The sequence below is a fragment of the Etheostoma spectabile genome, unplaced genomic scaffold, assembly GCF_008692095.1.
Source record: "Etheostoma spectabile isolate EspeVRDwgs_2016 unplaced genomic scaffold, UIUC_Espe_1.0 scaffold00004034, whole genome shotgun sequence".
NCBI classification, from domain to species: domain Eukaryota; kingdom Metazoa; phylum Chordata; class Actinopteri; order Perciformes; family Percidae; genus Etheostoma; species Etheostoma spectabile.
This window is the reverse complement of record NW_022603102.1, coordinates 1-22423: the sequence shown is the minus strand read 5'-3', so window position 1 is coordinate 22423 and position 22423 is coordinate 1. Positions and strand designations below refer to the sequence as shown.

Here is a 22423-nt window from a genome sequence, read left to right as displayed (position 1 = left end):
TTTTGCATTTTCAGAAGAGGACCTTGTTTTCTTTTAGCTGAGAAAAAGGCTTGCACTCGTAAAAGGTAAACAAATTGCACTTTATTGCCCTTATTAAAAATTTAGGCAATTTTAACAGTACAATACAAACATAAGAAACTACAAAACAACAATAACTTGAAGGCGTACAATTAAAAATGGCCAACTTCTAGTGTGTTGGTAATGATGAGAGGACTGTTTGAACCAATTTACATTATAAGGGTGACAAAAATGTATTCCTGAAATGAAAATTACACTGACATCTTGTCAGCCCAAAAAAATGTGTATGTTTCTAGAGATGAGAAGAAAGTTTTACAAAATAAAACCAAAATAAAAAAAGTTTCAAACATGTCTTTAAACGTCTTAATGTTTCTTCCTTTGGGCCTTCTCCTAGTACGGCACCGGTGCCTTAACACCCGGTCGGACCGAATAGTAACGGGGATTTTGGGGCCTCATTTCGGTGCTACTGAATAACAGGGCTGCCTTTTCCATCTAGTGGTTGTTTTGTCATTTAGCAGCAATTTACTGGATTATTATTACATTTTTTTTACATTTAATTTGGACCATATAGAAATAAACAAGCTGTCTTAAATGTTGCTTACTGTCTTTTTGTGCTCCCTTTTTTTTTTTTTTAACATATACATTTAAAAAATATATTTTTAAAATTATGGGTTCAGGCACCGATTCTGGTGCCTAAATGGTAAAGGGTTCTGAGGAAAAGGCAGAAACAGGCCAGCTGATTCACAATAACATACATGCTGCTCAGAAGATAAAGTTACTGCTAGTCAGCCTTCAATGTGGAGAGAAGATCAGAATATAACAACACAGCTATCAGGGCATGAGGAGGAGGAAACAGCTTGGCTCTGAAACATGTTCACAACGAGGCAGTGTGAATGCGCTGGTGTCTTTTAAGGTTACTACTCTGAGAAAACGTTGCCCCACATTGTTCACACCAGTACGGCTTCTCTCCAGTGTGAATACGCTGGTGAGTTTTAAGGTCACTACTCTGAGAAAATGTTTCCCCACATTGTTCACAGCTGTACGGCTTCTCTCCAGTGTGAATACGCTGGTGTCTTTTAAGGGTACTACTCTGAGAAAAGGTTTCCCCACATTGTTCACAGCTGTACGGCTTCTCTCCAGTGTGAATGCGCTGGTGAGTTTTAAGGTGTCCCCTCTGAGAAAAGGTTTCCCCACATTGTTCACAGCTGTACGGCTTCTCTCCAGTGTGAATGCGCTGGTGAGTTTTAAGGCTACCACTACGAGAAAATGTTTCCCCACATTGATCACAGCTGTACGGCTTCTCTCCAGTGTGAATACGCTGGTGTCTTTTAAGGGTACTACTCTGAGAAAAGGTTTCCCCACATTGTTCACACCAGTACGGCTTCTCTCCAGTGTGAACTCTCTGATGAATCTTTAAATATCCTGATGTTGTGAAGGATTTGTCACACTGCTGACAGCGGTGACGTCTGACTCCTCTTCCTCTCCGTTTCTATCAACAGAGAAAACCAAGAGTGAGTTAGTGAGGTGCCATGCTGTAGAGCTCTATCTTAAACTAGAAACAACATTTAGAGCATGTCTATGGAACATTGTTTGACTGACGCAATACTTTTCTTAACCCTTGTGTTGTCTTCCCTTTAAAATGAAAATTAACACTTTGTTGAGGCTTTGTATGAATGTTTTAAATTTTTCTTCAGTTTTTGTCACTTTTTTGACATTTAACAATACATTACACCAACTTATTAACTTTTACTTTTTTACAGTTATTTTTGGAATTTATGGTCAATAAACCTCATGTATAGGAAATTATACCTAATGTTTGAGTGAGAAAAGCATAAATTAGGAATTATTTAGAATAAACTTAAAGGAATGGATGTGATGATAATCACAGACTGGAATATTTCACTTTTACTCAATACTATTTAAAAACACTTCAACGTTTTCTACAAATGCTATATAATTGAATAATACCCCCAAAATTAATGAAAGTAGAGATTTGTACTTGGCAAAGAGCGTTGTGTGGAATCAATCATGTTATTTTGGGTAATTAAAAAGAACACTGATGTAGGACAAGGGTCATTTTGACCCGAGGACGACATGAGGGCTAATATCTGCCAACATCACTATTATGGAGTTGCATATGGGAATCCATGCATCCATTGTTGGTTAGTTTGTGATAAATGAACTACTTTTGATCAATTTATGTGTGGCCTCCATTTTGTTGCCAGCCTTTAGCCAGCCGGTAACAATGGGGGATCATCCGGGATTTTAGTGCTGGGAAAGTTGTAAATGTAACATTTTCCCACAGATTTTTAGCTCTCACTGGTATCTGTAGGGGTTACCGTGTTGTCTTCATGTTGCTGGAACAGCTCTACTCCAGTAAAGTAAATTGGAACCATTGTCCCTGATAGGCATTAGCAATGAGGTCCACCAGTTGACCTTTGACCTTTTGTTTTAGGTTGTTTTTGCTAAATCAAACTTCTATAGCCAGCAGTATTGTGTAAGTAAGTAATATGGTAGTGTAATGTGGTATTGTCCACACAAGCTACATTTCCTCAAGCATTTCTGCTCTGGAATAAAACTGCTGAGCATCACTGACGCCTCAACAAACTGACAAACCCAGGCGCATATGTCGTGGTCATGGATGTTTAAAAAATAGCTTGATGTACAGTACTTTTGTACACACACTGAAAATTCTCAGCAAAATGGCTCGTTCCAGACATTGCTCTGAGGAACAGAGGACTTTGATTAAAAGTTGATATGAGAGGGGAAAACATATAAAGAAGTGCAGAAGATTATAAGCTGCTCTGCCAAAATCATTTCAAATGTCCTCCGACCCCCCTGCACTGAAATCAAGCCCCAGTCCACTGTGAAGACAGTAAAGCATGGTGGTTATGGGATGTTTCTATACTGTGGTGTTGGGCCTGTTTATCACATACCAGGGATCATGGATCAGTTCCAATACATCAGAATACTTGAAGAGGTCATGTTGCCTTATGCTGAAGAGGAGATGCCTTTGAAACGGGTCTTTACACAAGACAAGGACCCAAACACACAGGAAGGACCAAAGTCTTGGTTCCAGATGAACCAGATGGATGTTATGGAGGGCCAGCCCGACCATCCCCAGACCTCAATCCCAGAGAACACTTGTAGGGTGACATCATAAATGTTGTTTCTGAGGCAAAACCCAGTAATGCAGAGGAATTATGGGATGTAGTTTAATGGTCCTGGGCTGGAATACCTGATCACAGGTGACTCCATGCAACACAGATTTGAAGCAGTTCTCAGAAATAATGGTTATGCAACTAAATATCAGTGCAGGGATTCAAACCCTGACACATTTTTCAGTTTATACAGTAAACATTTGAGTTTGTAAAGAAAAATGCAAATACTGCTAATATTCCCTTTCTTCATTTCCTGTAAAGGTGGAACACAGAGTTGATCCATGTTGGTAATGTTCTGATTTGGAATGAATGGGCAGTGTTCCCAATGCATTGGTATTATGGAATTAAAAGCTATTCTAAGGATTTGGAGCATTATTCACTTCTTAAAAAACTGTGATTATTCAGAACACAACTGTATGTAAAGGTTTTGCATACAAGATGTAATGATTGGTGGAAATGGGGGTGGCCTAATACAACCCTCCCCCCCCCCAACATTACATGCATGTCCATTGATCCGCGTTTGTGTATCACAGACAGAGTGAGTGAGATAGTAAGGGGCCATGGTGGAGCAAACTAAGTAAAACCAGAAGCATTGTTCACAGCATGTCTGTGTCCAAGTTCCACAGCTGCATTACCATGGTTACGCTGTATGGTGTGTGTGTGTGTTTAAAAAAGTTTGGATGATATATCTGCGTGGCCTTTTTGTTGGCGGCCTTGAGCCAGGCGGTAACAACGGGGGGATGGTCTGGGATTGGTAGTGCTGGAAACTTTTCTTTATGGGAGTGTTTGATTCCCAGTTGAACTTGATCTAGTATCTGTAGGGGTCATCAGCCTCTCAGACTCAGGGATTGGTTGGCACTCTTTGTTTCTTAATTAGATCAAAATAAAAATGTGATAAAAAAAATGTGTTTCTGAGAACCATAATCCAGAAAAACAAAGTGTAATATTTTGTTGAATCTGTTAATTAAATTGGTAGAAATGTACATTACGATAAACGTGACTCCACATTATATGAAGGCACCGAGAAGATTATTCACACTGATTTTCCCGGCCTTTATTTATCCGTGTCGCCCCCCCGGCCATTATCAGAGGGCCGCAGTTTAATTGACTACCGGTTTGTCTTCGGAAAGACATTTGTGAAACCCTCTGTGTGCCATTCATTAATATTGAGATTAGATCTGGACTGTTCGGTCGTGTGCACTCTTTCCTCTCACTCCCTCCTTCCCCTGACCCTTCCTCTTGCCTCCTTCTTCTCTTTTCTTCTTCTTCTTCTCTCCTCCGTCTCCTCGTGTTCTGCAGGTACTCGGTGAAAGGTCCAGGTCCAGGTTTTCTTGCGGCTCCCATGTGTTTCTCCTCACTGGAAAGGTGAGTGCAGACAGAAGAACATCTCCTCACACTTTGTTTTTAGACAATCCATTCTCACGCTAATTATCATTCCTATTTTCCTTTTTTCTATTGCCATCTAGTTATTTAAGGTTATTTGTGGGTCTGCACTTTAGTGTCAAAATACCAAACCTTCAACTTTTTGCAATACGTAAATATATTATATATCTCAGGACCAAGAACACCAAGCATTAATATAATAGACTCATACTTACTCTGAGAACCCCTTCCATTTCAGCAGAAACTCTACTCTTCCCTTCACCACTCTGCGGTCCAAAACCTTCTCCACCACATACTCCTCTTCTCTCTTTTCCACCTCCTCCTCTTCTTGCCCTTCTTTCCTGCTCTGGTCGCCAGCTTGCCATCTGCTGAAGGTGCCTTTAGTAGAAGAGGGGGGGGGGGAACATGCAGAGATAATGACACAAGGGTTAGAAGAACTAATGGGAGGTGTGAGTGAATTCTAGTTGACCATGTTTTACTAGATTAAAATCTTCTGTTTGAATGGAGAACATGCAAGGGCTGATGAGGGACCAATCCATAGGACTCCAGAGTGTCAAGTATCTCTTGCATTCAAACTGGAAGAACTACTCAAATGTAAGCCCCAAAAGTCATTAACTGGAGCTACAAGCTACATGCACAGTAGTCTGGACCAACCACACTTCATTTAGCAGAACATCTCCAGATGTTCCTGTGTGAAAATGGAAAGTTCAAAAGACGTTTTGATGGTGCAACAAGGCAGGCCTGGTCGCTTCTTTAAGGGAATCACTGTAAAGATTCACAAAGAATATGTTTACCATTAGCGAGGGCTGTGCGATCACAAATATAGTATAACTGAGAAAAAAGGTTCTGTATTGAAGGACACTCTTATTTTGTCTTGTGTTCTGAATGACACACGCATGTGCACATCTGCCCTTCCCGAAGCCATAAAACCTCTCAGCAGTCAGGGGGGCATCCAGTGGAATTTAAAAACTCAGCACAAGTAAAGATGGCAGAAGGAGGGCAGCCACAGCAAAATTGGTCTGCAAAAAAGGCAAATAACTACGTTGTATGGGAAAAGTTAACGTTAGCTAACTCTGCGGTCCCTCTGCCTGAGCTGCACAACGTGTTGTAGAGCCCAGGAGCCCTGGCTCTTATCCAACATGTGTCTGTGTAACAAGGTGCTGTAGAGCGCAGGAGCCCTGGCTCTTATCTAACATGTGCCTGTGTAAATAATATTTTAAAAAAGACAAAAATGATTTGACTAAAACTTGGCCATGATACCCGAGTTCTCTTTGGACTAAATCGATAAATGGACTGTTCTCTATAGCACTTTTCTAGTGTCAACAACTACTCAAAGTTCTTCTACATAATACCACAACCATTCACACACACAAGTACACTGTGGCCGAGGCTGCTGTACAAGTACACCCCGTACTCAGGGTTCAGTGTTTTCAACTTTGACATAGGACTGCAGGGATTGAACCACCAACCTTCCAATTGGCAGGCGACCACTCTACCACTGAGCCACAGCCGCCGTCTTTAGTGGTGATATGTTGATGGCGGCCCGCCACGGTATAGGGCAGACGCACAACAGGGTTTCTGCTATGTACACCGCCGCTCCTTCAGCTGTTCATGAAAAGTCATGAAGTCGTAATTACGCGACTCTGCAGAGCCGTCTGCTCTACTGGACTCAAGCCAACTGTCATCCACTCTCTTTCGCGCCAAAGCAATTGGAATTGCCTAGTCTTACTATTTTGCATGTATGTATGTATGTATGTATGTATGTATGTATGTATGTATGTATGTATGTATGTAATATGCACATGCATATTGTAATGACGAGAGTCATTTATATATAAATCCTAAAAGACATTTGTGAAACCCTCTGTGGGGATTCATTAATATTGAGATTAGATTTCTGGGACTCTTCAGTCTGGAGTACCCTCTTTCCTTAACTCACCTCCTCCTTCCCGACACCTTTCCTCTTGCCCTCCTTCTTCTTCTCCTCCATCTCCTTGTGTTTCTGCAGGTACTCGGTGATAAGGTCCAGGTCCACGTTGTCTTGTGGCTCCCATGTGTTATCCTCACTGGAAAGGTGAGTGCAGACAGAAGAACATCTCATCACACTTTGTTTTTAGACAATCCATTGATCCTTTGAGGGCATGATACAATGCTGCAATCTATGCTGTAGATTATTTGCATACACACACATATACAGTACAGGCCAAAAGTTTGAACACACCTTCTCATTCAATGCGTTTCCTTTATTTTCATGACTATTTACATTGTAGATTATAACTGAAGGCCTCACAACTATGAATGAACACATGTGGCATTATGTACTTAACAAAAAACTGTGAAATAACTGAAAACATGTCTTATATTCTAGTTCTTCAAAGTAGCCCCCCTTTGCTTTTTTGATAGTGCTGCAAACCCTTGGTGTTCTCTCAATGAGATTCATGAGGTAGTCACCTGAAATGGTTTCCACTTCACAGGTGGGCATTTTCAGAGTTAATTAGTGGACTTTCTTGCCTTATTAATGGAGTTGGGACCATCAGTTTTGTAGTGCAGAAGTCAGGTTGATACACAGCCGACAGCCCTATTGGACAACTGTTACAATTCATATTATGGCAAGAGCCAATCAGCTAAGTGACGAGAAACGAGTGGCCATCATTACTTTAAGAAATGAAGGTCAGTCAGTCCGGAAATTAGAATTTTTCCCCAAGTGCAGCCGCTAAAACCATCAAGCGCTACAACGAAACTGGCTCACATGAGGACCGCCCCAGGAAAGGAAGACCAAGAGTCACCTCTGCTGCTGAGGATAAGTTCATCTGAGTCACCAGCCTCAGAAATCACAACTTAACAGCAGCTCAGATTAGAGAGCAGATGAATACCACACAGAGTTCTAGCAGCAGGCATATCTCTAGAACAACTGTTAAGAGGGGACTGAATCAGGCCTTCATGGTCAAATAGTAGCTAGGAAACCACTGCAAAGGAGACACAACAAGCAGAAGAGATTTGTTTGGGCCAAGTAACACAAGGAATGGACATTAGACCAGTGGAAATCTGGGCTTTGGTCTGATGAGTCCAAGTTTGAGATCGTTGGTTCCAACCGCTGTGTCTTTGTGCGACGGAGAAAAGGTGACCGGATGGGTTCTACATGCCTGGTTCCCACCGTGAAGCATGGAGGAGGAGGTGTGATGGTGTGGGGGTGCTTTGCTGGTGAGACTGTTGGGGATTTATTCAAAATCGAAGGCATACTGAACCAGCATGGCTACCACAGCATCCTGCAGCGACATTCCATCCCATCCGGTTTGCTTTTAGTTGGACCATCATTTATTTTTCAACAGGACAATGACTCCAAACACACCTCCAGGCTGTGTAAGGGCTATTTGACCAAGAAGGAGAGTGATGGAGTGCTACGCCTCCACAGTCACCGGACCTGAACCCAATCCAGATTGTTTGGGGAGAGCTGGACCGCAGAGTGAAGGGAAAAGGGCCAACAAGTGCTGAGCATTCTGGGAACTCCTTCAAGACTGTTGGGAAACCATTTCAGGTGACTACCATTCAAGAGAATGCCAAGAGCAAAAAAGCAGTAATCACAGTAAAGGGGGGGTACTTTGAAGAAACTAGAATATATATGACATGTTTTCAGTTTTTTCACACTTTTCATAATTCCATGTGTTCATTCATAGTTTTGATGCCTTCAGTGATAATCTACAATGTAAATAGCCATGAAAATAAAGGAAATGCATTGAGTTATATGATAATGATATAAATACACAAAGTGTATCAGGACCAAGAACACCAAGTATTAATATTATAGACTCATACTTACTCTGAGAAGCCCTTCCATTTCAGCAGAAACTCTACTCTTCCCTCCACCACTCTGCGGTCCAAAACCTTCTCCCCCTCATACTCCTCCTCCTTCTTGCCTTCCTTTCCTGCTCCGGTCGCCAGCTTGCCGTCTGCTGAAGGTGCTTTTGGTAGCGCCAAGGGGGGGGGGGGCGACATGCAGAGATAATAATACAAGGGTTAGAAGAACTAATGGGAGGTGTGAGTGAATTCTAGTTGACCATGCAAGGGCTGATGAGGGGACCAATCCGTAGGACTCCAGAGTGTCAAGTATCTCCTGCATTCAGACTGGAAGAACTACTAAAATGTAAGGCCCAAAAGTCATTAACTGGAACTACAAGCTACATGCACAGTAGCCTGGACCAACCACACTTCATTTAGCAGAACATCTCCAGATGTTCCTGTGTGAAATGGAAAGTTCAGAAAGATGTTTTGATGGTGCAACAAGGCAGGCCTGGTCGCTTCTTTAAGGGAATAACTGTAAAGATTCCCAAAGAATATGTTAACGTTAGCCATCTTATATCTAACTGGGATGTTTTGGAAGTGATTGGAGCAGGATTGCTGAGGACGAAGTAATGTTACACAGACTGATAAGCCATGGATGCAGCACATTGAAATAGTGTGTGTGTGTGTGTGTGTGTGTGTGTCTGCTCTCTGTCAACATGCACATGTGTTTCTTCTATCAGGGTGAACAGTTCCTTCCTGAGACTATGTAGCAGACCGTTGCGTCCAGAGTTCAGCCCCGCCCACGACTATTCTGATTGGTTTAAAGAAAACAAACAAGCCAGAGCATTTCTTCTACAGTAAAAGAACAAAGCAAAAAAATCTGTTTTTAACTTTAATAAATGAAAACACCTTTCAAAGAGACAACGAGGAATCCTGTTAAATAATCCTGATTTCAATAGAAACCAAAGTAATTGGGATTCATATCTCTTTCCCTAACGTACGACACGGAAAAGCTTCAAATTATCACATTTCAGAAACATAAAAATCAGCAATTGTTTGTTTGTTTGAAGATATATTTCAGGCAACGCATTAAAGCTTGGTCTATTTGCTGGATTGTTCCAAGGTAACTGTTGGTAGCTAACGTTAGCAGATAAGCCCGTTGACAGTGTTGAGTTATGAGAAGTTAAAAACAATGTATTTATGCTAAAGTATGCTGCAGTCGGGTTGAGAAGATTTGATTTGATTCAGTGGTGAATGCTCCATATCAAGCGGTTTAATTATCATCTGTTGTCTCAGTGAAGAGTAGATCAGGACGGCCCTATTGTCCCCCCCCCCCCCCCCACTCTAAAGAAATGATTAGGTCAAGTCTGGCATCTCACATATAGAATGAAACCTTTTGCTTCACACCCGGAAGTAACCTTCTGCCCGCCCCCGCTGTCTTAGACTATGAGACGATACAATGTTGATTAACTGTATTTTTGTGTCTCTTTTATGTTAATTTTAACTAGCATGTTAGTTAGCAGTAATTGGCCTGTGTCTATGTTAATGTTAACTAGCATGTTAATTAGCAGTAATTAGCCTGTGCCTATGTTAATGTTAACTAAAATGTTAGTTAGCAGTAATTAGCCTGTGCCTATGTTTATGTTAACTAGCATGTTAGTTAGCAGTAATTAGCCTGTGCCTATGTTAATGTTAACTAGCATGCTTGTTGGCAGTAATTAGCCTGTGCCTATGTTAATGTTAACTAAAATGTTAGTTAGCAGTAATTAGCCTGTGCCTATGTTAATGTTAACTAGCATGTTAGTTAGCAGTAATTAGCCTGTGCCTATGTTAATGTTAACTAGCATGTTAGTAAGCAGTAATTAGCCTGTGCCTATTTTAATGTTAACTAACATGTTAGTTAGCAGTAATTAGCCTGTGCCTATGTTAATGTTAACTAGCATGTTAGTTAGCAGTAATTACGTACGTACCGCTACAACTTTCAGACAGGTTGCTCACGTCACATTTATGTCTTCAAGCTCAGTTGGAGACTGCGCAGTAACGCTCAGCATCACCGGGAAAGAGCTTCTAATAGACTTCACTGGTCTCCGTCCAGAGCAACGGGACCTGTTGGTCCACTTCTTTAACTGTCTATGGTTTCACTCACTCACTTAAAACAACTACTAACTGGCTCTATTAGCCTACAAGCTAGTGCTAGCTTGTAGGCTAATAGAGCCAGTTAGGCCAGTTGGGTCAGTGTTTTCTTTCTTTCATTCCAATTTCAGGTCTGTCAGTCACAGTGAAAACCGGGGACATTTCCGGGGACAGGTCACCAAAACCGGGGACTGTTCCCGGAAACCGGGGACATCTGGTCACCCTCCACAAGGACTTTAGCTTGTGCTACACTAACTGCTAACGATGCTAACGATACTTGCGGGCTAACGATGCTAACAACTGTTGGTATCATAACTTTTACAAACTGTATGGATGTAAAACGATTTTAACACACACACACACACACATATGTATGTTTTCCATATGTTTACATATGGAAATGGATGAATGAATGAATGAATGTTTACCTTCTGTCTGGTTCAGTTAGTCAGCTTCTGGTAAAGATAACGGATTCTCTTCATCGATAACGGTTGTTCTCCTCGTCACCGCCGAAGGCCCGCCCCTCTGCCCTCACATCGACAGCTGATTGGACGGGAAGTTAACAGCAACCAATAGAATTAAAGTAGGTCAACAGATTTAAAAAAACTGTATTTTTACTGTAACCTTGAACACATTCAAAATAAATTATTTAACGGTTACAAAAACAACAACGGAAAAACTACAAAATAATATGTAATATAGAGTATACATAATTAAATCAACCTGACGTGTGTAGTAATAACAATAACAGAACTTTTCTTTCATAAACATTATTTTAATATTTAAAATCCTGAAAATGTAGAAAGTAAGTGTGTGTGTGTGTGTGTGTATATGTGTTAATATCGTGAGTACATTTCTTTAGTTATGATTGTATGAAATTATGGTTTAAGTTATGATAAATGTATATATTAACTCAGTGTTCACATCACTCCAGTTTGGAGGTCTTTACACTGTTTTCCTATCCCTCAAAGATTGTATTTCAAAATGCTACTGCATACACAGAACCACGGGGGGATGGAGTCCAGGTTGAAATATACACAAGTTATGCTTTAAATATCAACATTTTATTAACATTTAAAATGGGCGTGTACAGGGAGGGATAAGAGGCTGATTCACATATGCACACTTGTAGGTAATATGTGATATATAAACAGAATATTACATACAGATGTGCATGCGCACGGTTTTATAAATCTGATTTATTTTTGGCTTTTGGGTGTATGTACACTTTCAGCAAGGATCCTAACTGCAGTTTTATAAATGAGACCCCAGATTATTTACATGGATTATGGTGGAGATATGCTGCTCTATACACGTTAAAAGTGGTAATTATTTACATGGAATCTGGTGGAGATATGCTGCTCTATACACGCTAAAAATATTGATTATTTACATGGAGTCTGGTGAAGATATGCTGCTCTATACACGCTAAAAGTAGTGATTATTTACATGGAGTCTGGTGAAGATATGCTGCTCTATACACGTTAAAAGTAGTGATTATTTACATGGAGTCTGGTGGAGATATGCTGCTCTATACAGGCTAAAAGTAGTGATTATTTACATGGAGTCTGGTGGAGATATGCTGCTCTATACACGCTAAAAGTAGTGATTATTTACATGGAGTCTGGTGGAGATATGCTGCTCTATACACGCTAAAAGTAGTGATTATTTACATGGAGTCTGGTGGAGATATGCTGCTCTATACACGCTAAAAGTAGTGATTATTTACATGGAGTCTGGTGGAGATATGCTGCTCTATACACGCTAAAAGTAGTGATTATTTACATGGAGTCTGGTGGAGATATGCTGCTCTATACACGCTAAAAATATTGATTATTTACATGGAGTCTGGTGAAGATATGCTGCTCTATACACGCTAAAAGTAGTGATTATTTACATGGAGTCTGGTGAAGATATGCTGCTCTATACACGTTAAAAGTAGTGATTATTTACATGGAGTCTGGTGGAGATATGCTGCTCTATACAGGCTAAAAGTAGTGATTATTTACATGGAGTCTGGTGGAGATATGCTGCTCTATACACGCTAAAAGTAGTGATTATTTACATGGAGTCTGGTGGAGATATGCTGCTCTATACACGCTAAAAGTAGTGATTATTTACATGGAGTCTGGTGGAGATATGCTGCTCTATACACGCTAAAAGTAGTGATTATTTACATGGAGTCTGGTGGAGATATGCTGCTCTATACACGCTAAAAGTAGTGATTATTTACATGGAGTCTGGTGGAGATATGCTGCTCTATACATACTAAAAGTAGTGATTATTTACATGACCTGCAGGCGGCGGCATTCTGTCTTTTAGACTTTTAATCTGAAAAGCCCCGACTTAAAGTAAACCGGAAGCTTGGGGCTTGCAGCGGGATAGCTGTGTGTTTTGTTTGATGCCGAGCTTCTAGGTGAGTTTTTTCGGAGACAGAGCTCCAGGTGAACCCGCTCTTGTTCAGATAAATATCTTAATAACTTAATAACTCATTTACACGGCAGCCACAGTGCGTGCGAACAATAAGCAAATAGAAGCCCGAGCGGCGCATGCGTTAACACGCCGGGCTAGTGCTGGAAATGCAAGACTTCTGTTTTAGAAACTTAAAAAGTTTTTGCGGCCAACACACAAATTTACATAATCTTATTGCCAGGGAGTCCAATACAAAAACTGACTAGGTGCATTTAACAAACTAATGGCTGGATTTGCCAGAACTTTCTGAAATTAAATGAAGGAAAAACTGAGGTGGTTGTTTTTTGAACAAAAGAGGAACGATTAAAAGTCTGCGCTCAGCTTCAAACAATAATGTTAAAAACAACCGACAAAGCCAGAAATCTTGGTGTAGTCATGGACTCAGACCTGAATTTTAACAGCCACATTAAGACAATTACAAAGTCAGCCTACTATCACCTTAAGAATATATCAAGAGTTAAAGGACTTATGTGTCAACAGGACTTGGAAAAACTGGTCCATGCTTTCATCTTCAGTAGACTTGACTACTGTAACGGGGTCTTTACAGGTCTCCCTAAAAAAATCAATCAGACAGCTGCAGCTGATTCAGAACGCTGCTGCTCGAATCCTCACTAAGACCAAGAGACTGGATCACATCACTCCAGTTCTGAGGTCTTTACACTGGCTTCCTGTGTCTCAAAGAGGTTTCCCTATCAGAAATTTGGGTTAACACTTTCATTGGATTTGGGAGTTTTTAGTCAATTTTATAGCATTTGGAGAAAACAATTTGGTAAAAGAATTTTTTTTTAAGTGTAAAAAAGAGACAAAAATGTCAACAAATGTGAAAAGTGAAGTGCATAAAAAAAAAAGCTTTAAAAATTTTGGGAAAACCCCACAAAGATTTGAGAAGGAACATCCGAGGGAGAAGACGGGGACAGATCTGTGGGAGAAGACGGGGACACATCAGAGGGAGAAGACAGGGACAGATGCGTGGGAGAAGACAGGGACATATCAGAGGGAGCAGACGGGAACAGATCCGTGGAAGAAGACGGGGACATATCAGAGGGAGAAGACGGGGACATTTCAGAGGGAAAAGACAGGGACATATCAGAGGGAGAAGATGGGGACATATCAAAGGGAGAAGACGTGGACTGATCAGAGGGAAAAGACGGGGACGGATCAGAGGAAAAAGACGGGGACAGATCAGAGGGAGAAGACAGGGACAGATCAGAGGGAGAAGACAAGGACAGATCAGAGGGAGAAGACGGGGACAGATCAGAGGGAGAAGACGGGGACAGATCAAAGGACCAACACACAGAGGCTTTGATTCCTAATAATTAAACTGAAGTAATAAATCTGTCTTCCAGGAGATGACGGGGACAGATCCGTCTGGAGAAGACGGGGACAGATCAGAGGACCAACCCGATATCATGAAGACAGAGACAGATCCTTTTATTCTTCCTTATTTCTTGTTGAAGAACAGAAGAACTCAGTTTTGTTTTTATTTTTCTGTTTGCGTCCGTTTTAAAACCCGAGCACCTTATTTAAGTTTTGTTGCATGAATGTTTTATTTTGAAAGAGTGTAAAACCACTTCCTAATGAAACAGGTTGAACTATCTGAGGTTTATTCATAAAGTGTGTGTGCGTGTGCGTATGTGTGTGAGTGTGCTTGTGTGTGTGCGTGTGTCAAAAAAAACAATGATTCAGTTTGAAATGTATTTTCATCCACAAATTAATTTTAGTCTTCAAAGCCTCGTAGTAACTCATAGTATAGTACGTCAAAATATTCATAAAAAGTCATAGGATAACGTGTCAAAAATTCATAAAAGTCATAGTTTAGTATGTCAAAAATTCATAAAAGTCATAGTTTAGTATGTCAAAAATTCATAAAAGTCCTAGTATAGTATGACAAAATATTCATAAAATGTAATAAAAAGTCAGAGTATAGTATGTAAAAAAATTCATAAAAAGTCAGAGTATAACATGTCAAAAATTCATAAACGTCATAATTTAAGATGACAAAAATTCATAAAATGTCATTAAAAGTCAGAGTTTAGTATAACAAAAAAATCATAAAAAGATATAGCAGAGTATATCAAAATACTTATAAAAAGTCATAGTTTAGTATGACAAAAAAATCATGAAAGTCAGAGTATAGTGTCTCAAAATAGTCATAAAAGTCATGGGATAGTATGTCGACAAAAACACAAAAAGTTATAGTATAGTATTTTGAAATATTCCTAAAAAGTCGTAGTGTAGTATGTTGTAACAAGTACAAATTTATGGTTCTTGTTATAAAACAAGAAGAATCTAAAGTCCTCTGGAGAATGCGGGTATTGATCCCGCTACCTCTCACATGCTAAGCAAGCACTCTACCATTTGAGCTAATTCCTCTTTTCAAACAAGTCATAGTATGTTGAAAAAATTCATAAGTCATAGTATAGTATGACAAAAATTCATAAAATGTTATAAAAATTCATTTTAGAGTATGTCAAAAAATTCATGAACGTCATAGTACAGTATATCGAAATATTTATAAAAAGTCATAGTATATGTCAAAATATTCATAAAAAGTCATAAAAAGTCATAGTATAGTATGTCAAATTTTTAAAAAAAAGTCACAGTATAATGTAATAAAAATTCATAAAAGTCATAGTATATTATGACAAAATATTCATAAAAAGTCGCAGTTTAGTATGTCGTAAAAAGTCAAAATTTATAGTTCTTATTATAAAACAAGAAGAATCTAAAGCCCCCTGGAGAATGTGGGTATTGATCCCACTACCTCTCGCATGCTAAGCAAGCGCTCTACCATTTGAGCTAATTCCCCTTTTCAAATAAAGTCATAGTATGTCAAAAAATTCATAAAAGTCGTAGTATAGTATGACAAAAATTCATTAAATGTCATTAAAAAGTCATAGTATAGCATGTCAAAAAATTCATAAAAAGTCATACTATAGTATGTCGAAATATTTATAAAAAGTCATAGTATAGTATGACAAAAAAATCATGAAAGTCATTGTTTAGTATGTCAAAAAATTCAAAAAAGTCATAGTATAACATGACAAATTTTCTAAAAAAGTCATAGTATAACATGTCAAAAATTCATGAGTCCTAGTATAGTATGACAAAATATTCATAAAATGTAATAAAAAGTCAGAGTATAGTATTTAAAAAATTCATAAAAAGTCGTAGTAGTTAGTACAACAAAAAAATCATAAAAAGTCATAGTATAGTATGTCGAAATATTTATAAAAAGTCATAGTATAGTATGACAAAAAAAGTCATAGTATAACGTGTCGAAAATTCATAAAAGTCATAGTTTAGTATGTCAAAAAATTCAAAAAAGTCATAGATAACATGTCAAAAATTCATATGAGTCATAGTATAGTATGACAAAATATTCATAAAATGTAATAAAAAGTCAGAGTATAGTATGTCAAAAATTCATAAAAAGTCGTAGTTTAGTATGACAAAAATTTCATAAAATGTAATTTAAAGTCAGAATTTAGTACAACAAAAAAATCATAAAAAGTCATAGTATAGTGTGTCGAAATATTTATAAAAAGTCATAGTTTAGTATGACAAAAAAATCATGAAAGTTTTAGTTTAGTATGACAAAAAAATCATAAAAGTCATAGTATAACGTGTCGAAATATTTATAAAAAGTCATAGTTTAGTATGTCAAAAAAATCATGAAAGTCATAGTATAGTGTCTCAAAAAAGTCATGAAATAGGATAGTCATAGGATAGTATGTCGACAAAAGCATAAAAAGTTATGGTATAGTATGTTGAAATATTCCTAAAAAGTCGTAGTGTAGTATGACGTAACAAGTCCAAATTTAGTTGTAGTACTAGTAAGTCATAGTATAGTATGTCGAAAAATTAATAAAAAGTCACACTGTAGTATGTCGAAATATTTATAAAAAGTTGTAGTAAAGTATGACAAAAAAATCATGAAAGTCATAGTATAATATGTCAAAATATTCATAAAAATTCATAAAAGTCATAGTATAGTATGACAAAATATTCATAAAATGTCATAAAAAGTCCTAGTATAGTATGTCAAAATATTCCTAAAAAGTCGTAGTGTAGTATGTCGTAACAAGTCCAGATTTATAGTTGTTGTAAAACAAGAAGAATCTAAAGTCCTCTGGAGAATGCGGGTATTGATCCCGCTACCTCTCACATGCTAAGCAAGCACTCTACCATTTGAGCTAATTCCCCTTTTCATAAAAAGAGTCATAGTATGTCGAAAAAATTCATAGTATAGTATGTCAAAAATTCATAAAATGTCATAGGATAGTATGTCGACAAAAATATAAAAAGTCATAGTCACTTCCTTAAAAGTATGTTGAAATATTCCTAAAAAGTTGCAAAGCAAGAAAAATAAATGTCAGTTGTCTGTTAAAGAATGCCTTTCGTTGTCGGCAAGATTCTAACCTGCGCAGGGAGACCCCAACGGATTTCTAGTACATCGCCTTAACCACTCGGCCACGACAACCCAAAGAGCAATACTAGACCTGTTTGCACAAATGTTCATAAACTTTTCAACTGGTTAGTAGTACCAGATATGACCGGATACCAGATATTTACCAGATATGGGCAAATTGCAAATCACAGTGCACTGCCTGTGTCTGTGGATCCTCGTGGATTGATTGATATACTCCCTTATTTGTACCATAACAGAGATCTAATGTTTTATCAAATCGGGTTGGGCAAGTAACCTTTCTGGTTACTTCTTGACAAATAAAGCAAGTAACCACACAAAGAAAACTACTGCGATGGCTGGGAATCTAATCCAGGTCAACTGCTTGGAAGGCAGCCATGCTCACCACTATACCACCATCACTGGACAATACAGCTTGTGTCCATTTTTACAGTTGACTGTCCGTCTGGATTTATTTTATAAAAAAGCTTGTAAAACATCAACCATGTTGTCTACAGTCAAGATGTGAACATCCTTTTTTAAGGACAAACTGGGTTATTAGAATATTTGGGTTGCAGTGAGGTCACTTGAATGTTAAAAATGGTTATAGGACCTTAAAGACAAATAAATAAATAAAACGGAACATGAATCTCACAGACATGTATTGATATCACTGACAGAGCAGTAAAACCTAAGCCATTTTCCTCTCTAAAACACTTCTCATATGTCTTGGGAGTCACACTGTGAAGAAATAATCATTATAACTTATACAGTTGACAAAATACATACATTTTTTCAAAGAAAGTCCAGACTCTTTTGCCCCCATGACATTTACTTACGCCATTTACTTATACTAATGACATATGTATTAATTTTACACCCACAGCAATGCGACACAAACATTTGTGTGTCTAAAACAGTTCTCCTATATCCAAAAATAAACATAATAAACATTATAAATCATATAAAGCACATACAATTTACATTTCTTCAAATAAGGCCCAAATATATGATATATAATATAAATATATGCCAAATCTCAAACCAGTGGGGCCATTTTCCTCTATAAAACGGTAGATATCTATCTTGTTCTGCTATAGCATCTCATATCGCATACTAGACTAGTGTGACCATAGTGTGACTAGGAAGATTGACCTCTTTAGGACTCCATACGCTTTGGGTGACGTTGTCTCCCATATATGGGCATATTACTTCCTTTTCTTCCGTAAACAGAGGGCAGACAGGGAGCCGAGAGCAAGTGGCATAAATAAGCAATAACGCGATGAATTATGGACATAAAGTGGTTTGGATTTAATGCTCAACAACCCCGAAAAAGGCTGGAAGTTCCAGGCTGGATAGAAAATCACCTGTAGAGGCTAGAAAGACCCGGAAGAGACCTCCTTAACAGCTAACTCGTTAGCTTTTAGCTACAACTTTTGGTAAGTTTCTATCTTTTATGGTTATTAAATGATTAAACTATGAATCAGAGGTGCTGTTTTTGCTCGTGGGCGAGTCTCTCGGGTTCAGAGGGTTGGCCATTTAGACTGTAAACAGTATGTTGGTCACCTGGTCGTTAATGTAATAGGAAGGAGCTCGAAATTTGACATTATTGACTGGAAGTGATAGGCTTTGAGTTACATGGGGGATACACACTTTGCATTCAGTCTCGTAATCACCATAAAAATCAGGTATCACTGAAATTTGAACTTGTGTGGCTGCAGTCAGAGTATACAGTGCTCATCCTGAATGGGCCAGTATAGTGCATCAGAACGGCTTGTTGAATGGTCTATTAGCTTTGGAACCCCCCTTTCCCCACAGCTTTCAATTGTCAGATATGGATGAGGGAGTGGACACTGTGTCCAACCCTTTCTGTGTAAAAAAAAACAACTAAAGAAATCTCTTGGATGAGAGACAAAACTTCTGCGGAAAACCTTTTACTAAGTCCAGTTGCCCTTGGCCTAGTTGTGCACTTTTGGGGTAATAGCATGGATCAGAAACCAAAACGGACACATCTGGACTCAATGTGGGCATTATACGGCAATATTTGACACGTTTAGACCATGAAGACAGTTATCTGTTTATTTCCCATCTGGCAGGGACATTTCTGGATTCAGGTGGACATTGTGGACAGAGACTTTGGTGGATCTTGATTCCCACCATAGGATTTAGCCTGTATTGCCCATTGCCTTCACATCCCGTGCAATGTATTGCCATTGTCAAGCACATTGCCACCCTGGTGACTTTCTTCCATGTCTCCATGTCTCCATATATTTGGGCTGACAGTTGAGAAACCTTCCCTTGTTAACTATGACATGGATGACTGAGAACCTACTATATCATGACATTTGATTTACCATATCATAATTTTTAGACAGATCCTACTGAGAAGCTGCTGGATCAGTCAGGATGGCCGAGCGGTCCAAGGCGCTGCGTTCAGGTCGCAGTCTCTACTGGAGGCGTGGGTTCAAATCCCACTTCTGACAACCAGCATTTTCATCTGGAACTAATGTCTGAGACATGATATTGGGAATAAAGAACTTAGAAATTCTTTTTATTTAAGAGGACATGAATGTACGCAAGAAACGCAATGGCAAGTACAGTGTTTTGTGAGCATCTTAATTGTCAACACATGTAAAGTTACCATGTGTTTGTACACAGTAGACAGATCTACTGCTGTATTCACTGTCTGGGGCAAGTCCTTTAAAACCTGTTCTTGACTTGCTTTTTCCCACATCCTCTGAACGCTTAGCCAACTAAACGACTTACAGTATGTGAGTGTCAAATAATGGTATTGTTGGATTCAGGTCAGGTCCAAATTTTGACATTTTAGTGCAATGCAAAGGTGCATTACAGATTGCTTTCTACTTACCTGGAGCGACACAAAGCAGGGGGGGCCAACTAGTCAAGGAACAGCAAGAGACTTGGTATTTAAGATTACAAACTGACTATGTGACAGATGTGTAATCTGTCATGTCCTGCCTTCTGAAGCTCTAGCCAGGAACCATTCCTCGCTAGGATTTGATCCTTTCACCGCCGAGGCCCGGGTTCAATTCCCGGTCAGGGAATGGTCAGGACTTGAAAGATTCAGGTTTAAGATTTGAAAGAAAAAGTTTGTGGACTTGTTTTAGATTTGTCAAATTCTTCCTTATTAGTTTAACGCTAGAACCCCAACACAACCCCAACCCAAAATTACATTTAACCAATGATTTTCATATAAATGATTCATGATAAGATCTCCAATGCCTCTCAGAGTATATGACTTTTGTATCTGTCCTCTGTGTGTTCTCCTTGTAGGAGACAACTGCTGATTCCATGCATCCAGGGATCTGATGATCACCTGCCTCGAAACCTCGCCAAACATCTTTGAGAGAGACAGAGGGTCAGAAACCGCGGAGGGCTCGCTGATTCCAATCTGAATTCCAAAAGACAAGGAAGGAATTTCAAACTGCGGGGGTAAGTTAAAGTTTCAATTCTGTTGGATAAATTATTTAAATTGGACATTGAGATGGTTTGTGAGACAAATTTTGACTGTGATTCAACTTAGGGATTCGGGGAAAGTTATATTTTGTTTTGTAAAACTTTGGGTTGTGTACAAAACAGGACAGAAGAGAAGCTAGTTTTTTTCCAATTCTTCTGGTCACACTTGGCACTATTTCACATCTTTTGTCTGTAGTGCTCTATTCTGTCAACTCTGTCTCCCCCACCTCTTCTTTTTTTTCTTGTTCTGTCTCGGCAAGAAGTGTTATGCTTGTGGGTCGTCTGTCCATCTCTACATCAGAATCAGAAAGACTTCATTGATCTGTGAAGGGAAACTCTGGAAGAGACTGCTCCTTCGAGCCAGATTTGAACCAGCGACCTAAGGATTACAGACTTCCGCTTCTACAGTCCTCCGCTCTACCAACTGAGCTATCGAAGGGCAAAAACATATATGAACACACTTCCCATTCTTGTTGATGTGATAACACAGGACCCCCTGGAGGGATTTTCTGACTCATCAGAGCCTCTAGCCCAGTGATAGAGCGCACTTTCAGTCTCAATGCCCAGATGTATTACAAGATTTGAAGTGAATATTATATTGTCCAGAGATGGTGGTATAGTGGTGAGCATAGCTTCCTTCCAAGCAGTTGACCTGGATTCAATTCTCTGCCATTGCAGTAGCTTTCCTTGAGTGATGTTACTTGCTTTTTTTTTTTTTTTATAAGAAGTCAGTAGAAACAAAGAGCAGCCAAAAACCCTAGTGGACCCAGTCCAAACCATCGCGGTAAGCCTCACTGGGAGTCCAAACTAAAATGAAAAGAGGCAACATGGTAGACTCCTTACTGATGTTTATATCTGTACTCACAATGCCCTTTTTTTAAAATACCAGCCAATCACAAGTGTTACATGTGAATAATCAATGTGTGAGTAATCAGGAAGCTCACATGAAAAATAGTTGCAAGGTCTACCAAATGTTTAACTTTACAATCCGTAAGTTGTTGGAGCCTTGGTTGCCACCTTCCCTCACAATGTGAATCACAGATTTTCCAGCCCGTGGGTATGCACAGCAGAGCAGAGTGGCGCAGCGGAAGCGTGCTGGGCCCATAACCCAGAGGTCGATGGATTGAAACCATCCTATGCTTTGTATCATCAGTAAGTCTATTTCCAGTCTGTTGATGTTTAACAAAGCATCTGTTGCTGCAAGTGTTTAAAGTGAGATGTCTCCACCTGCTGAAGAGTAAACTTAATGGCATCTCAAATTTGCTCATGCCTGCCATTAAACCCATAAAAACTGGAGTGTAATATAATAAATATGCTACTATATACACTACAGTTGTATATTTATTTATTACATAGATACAGTAATATAGAGACTGTAAAACATGTGCATTTAAAGTGCTTGTTGTGCTGTCTGATAGCTGAGGTATGAAAGAGAGAGCATACCGCTTAGTTTGTGTGACAGGATGTCTTAGTCTACCACTACGTTCTATAACCCAACCAGTCAGATTACCACAGGAGGTAATATCTTCTGCAGCTCTTTTAAAGACTCTACCATAATACCTGCTGGAGATGCCAGGTCCTCATACATGGA

The 22423-nt window shown here is 39.1% G+C and overlaps 3 non-coding genes across 3 annotated transcripts; 1 reads left to right on the top strand and 2 right to left on the bottom strand.

Moving 5' to 3' along the window:
- Window positions 1–15683: 15683 nt before the first annotated feature.
- Window positions 15684–15756, bottom strand: trnaa-agc (transfer RNA alanine (anticodon AGC)). The gene has a single exon. It is a non-coding gene; the product is annotated as a tRNA-Ala (tRNA).
- Window positions 15757–19755: 3999 nt separating this feature from the next.
- On the top strand, window positions 19756–19838 carry trnal-cag (transfer RNA leucine (anticodon CAG)). Its single transcript has one exon. It is a non-coding gene; the product is annotated as a tRNA-Leu (tRNA).
- A 1345-nt stretch (window positions 19839–21183) lies between these two features.
- trnay-gua (transfer RNA tyrosine (anticodon GUA)) lies at window positions 21184–21271 on the bottom strand. The gene is given in 2 exon segments: window positions 21184–21219; window positions 21235–21271. It is a non-coding gene; the product is annotated as a tRNA-Tyr (tRNA).
- Between the last annotated feature and the right edge of the window lie 1152 nt (window positions 21272–22423).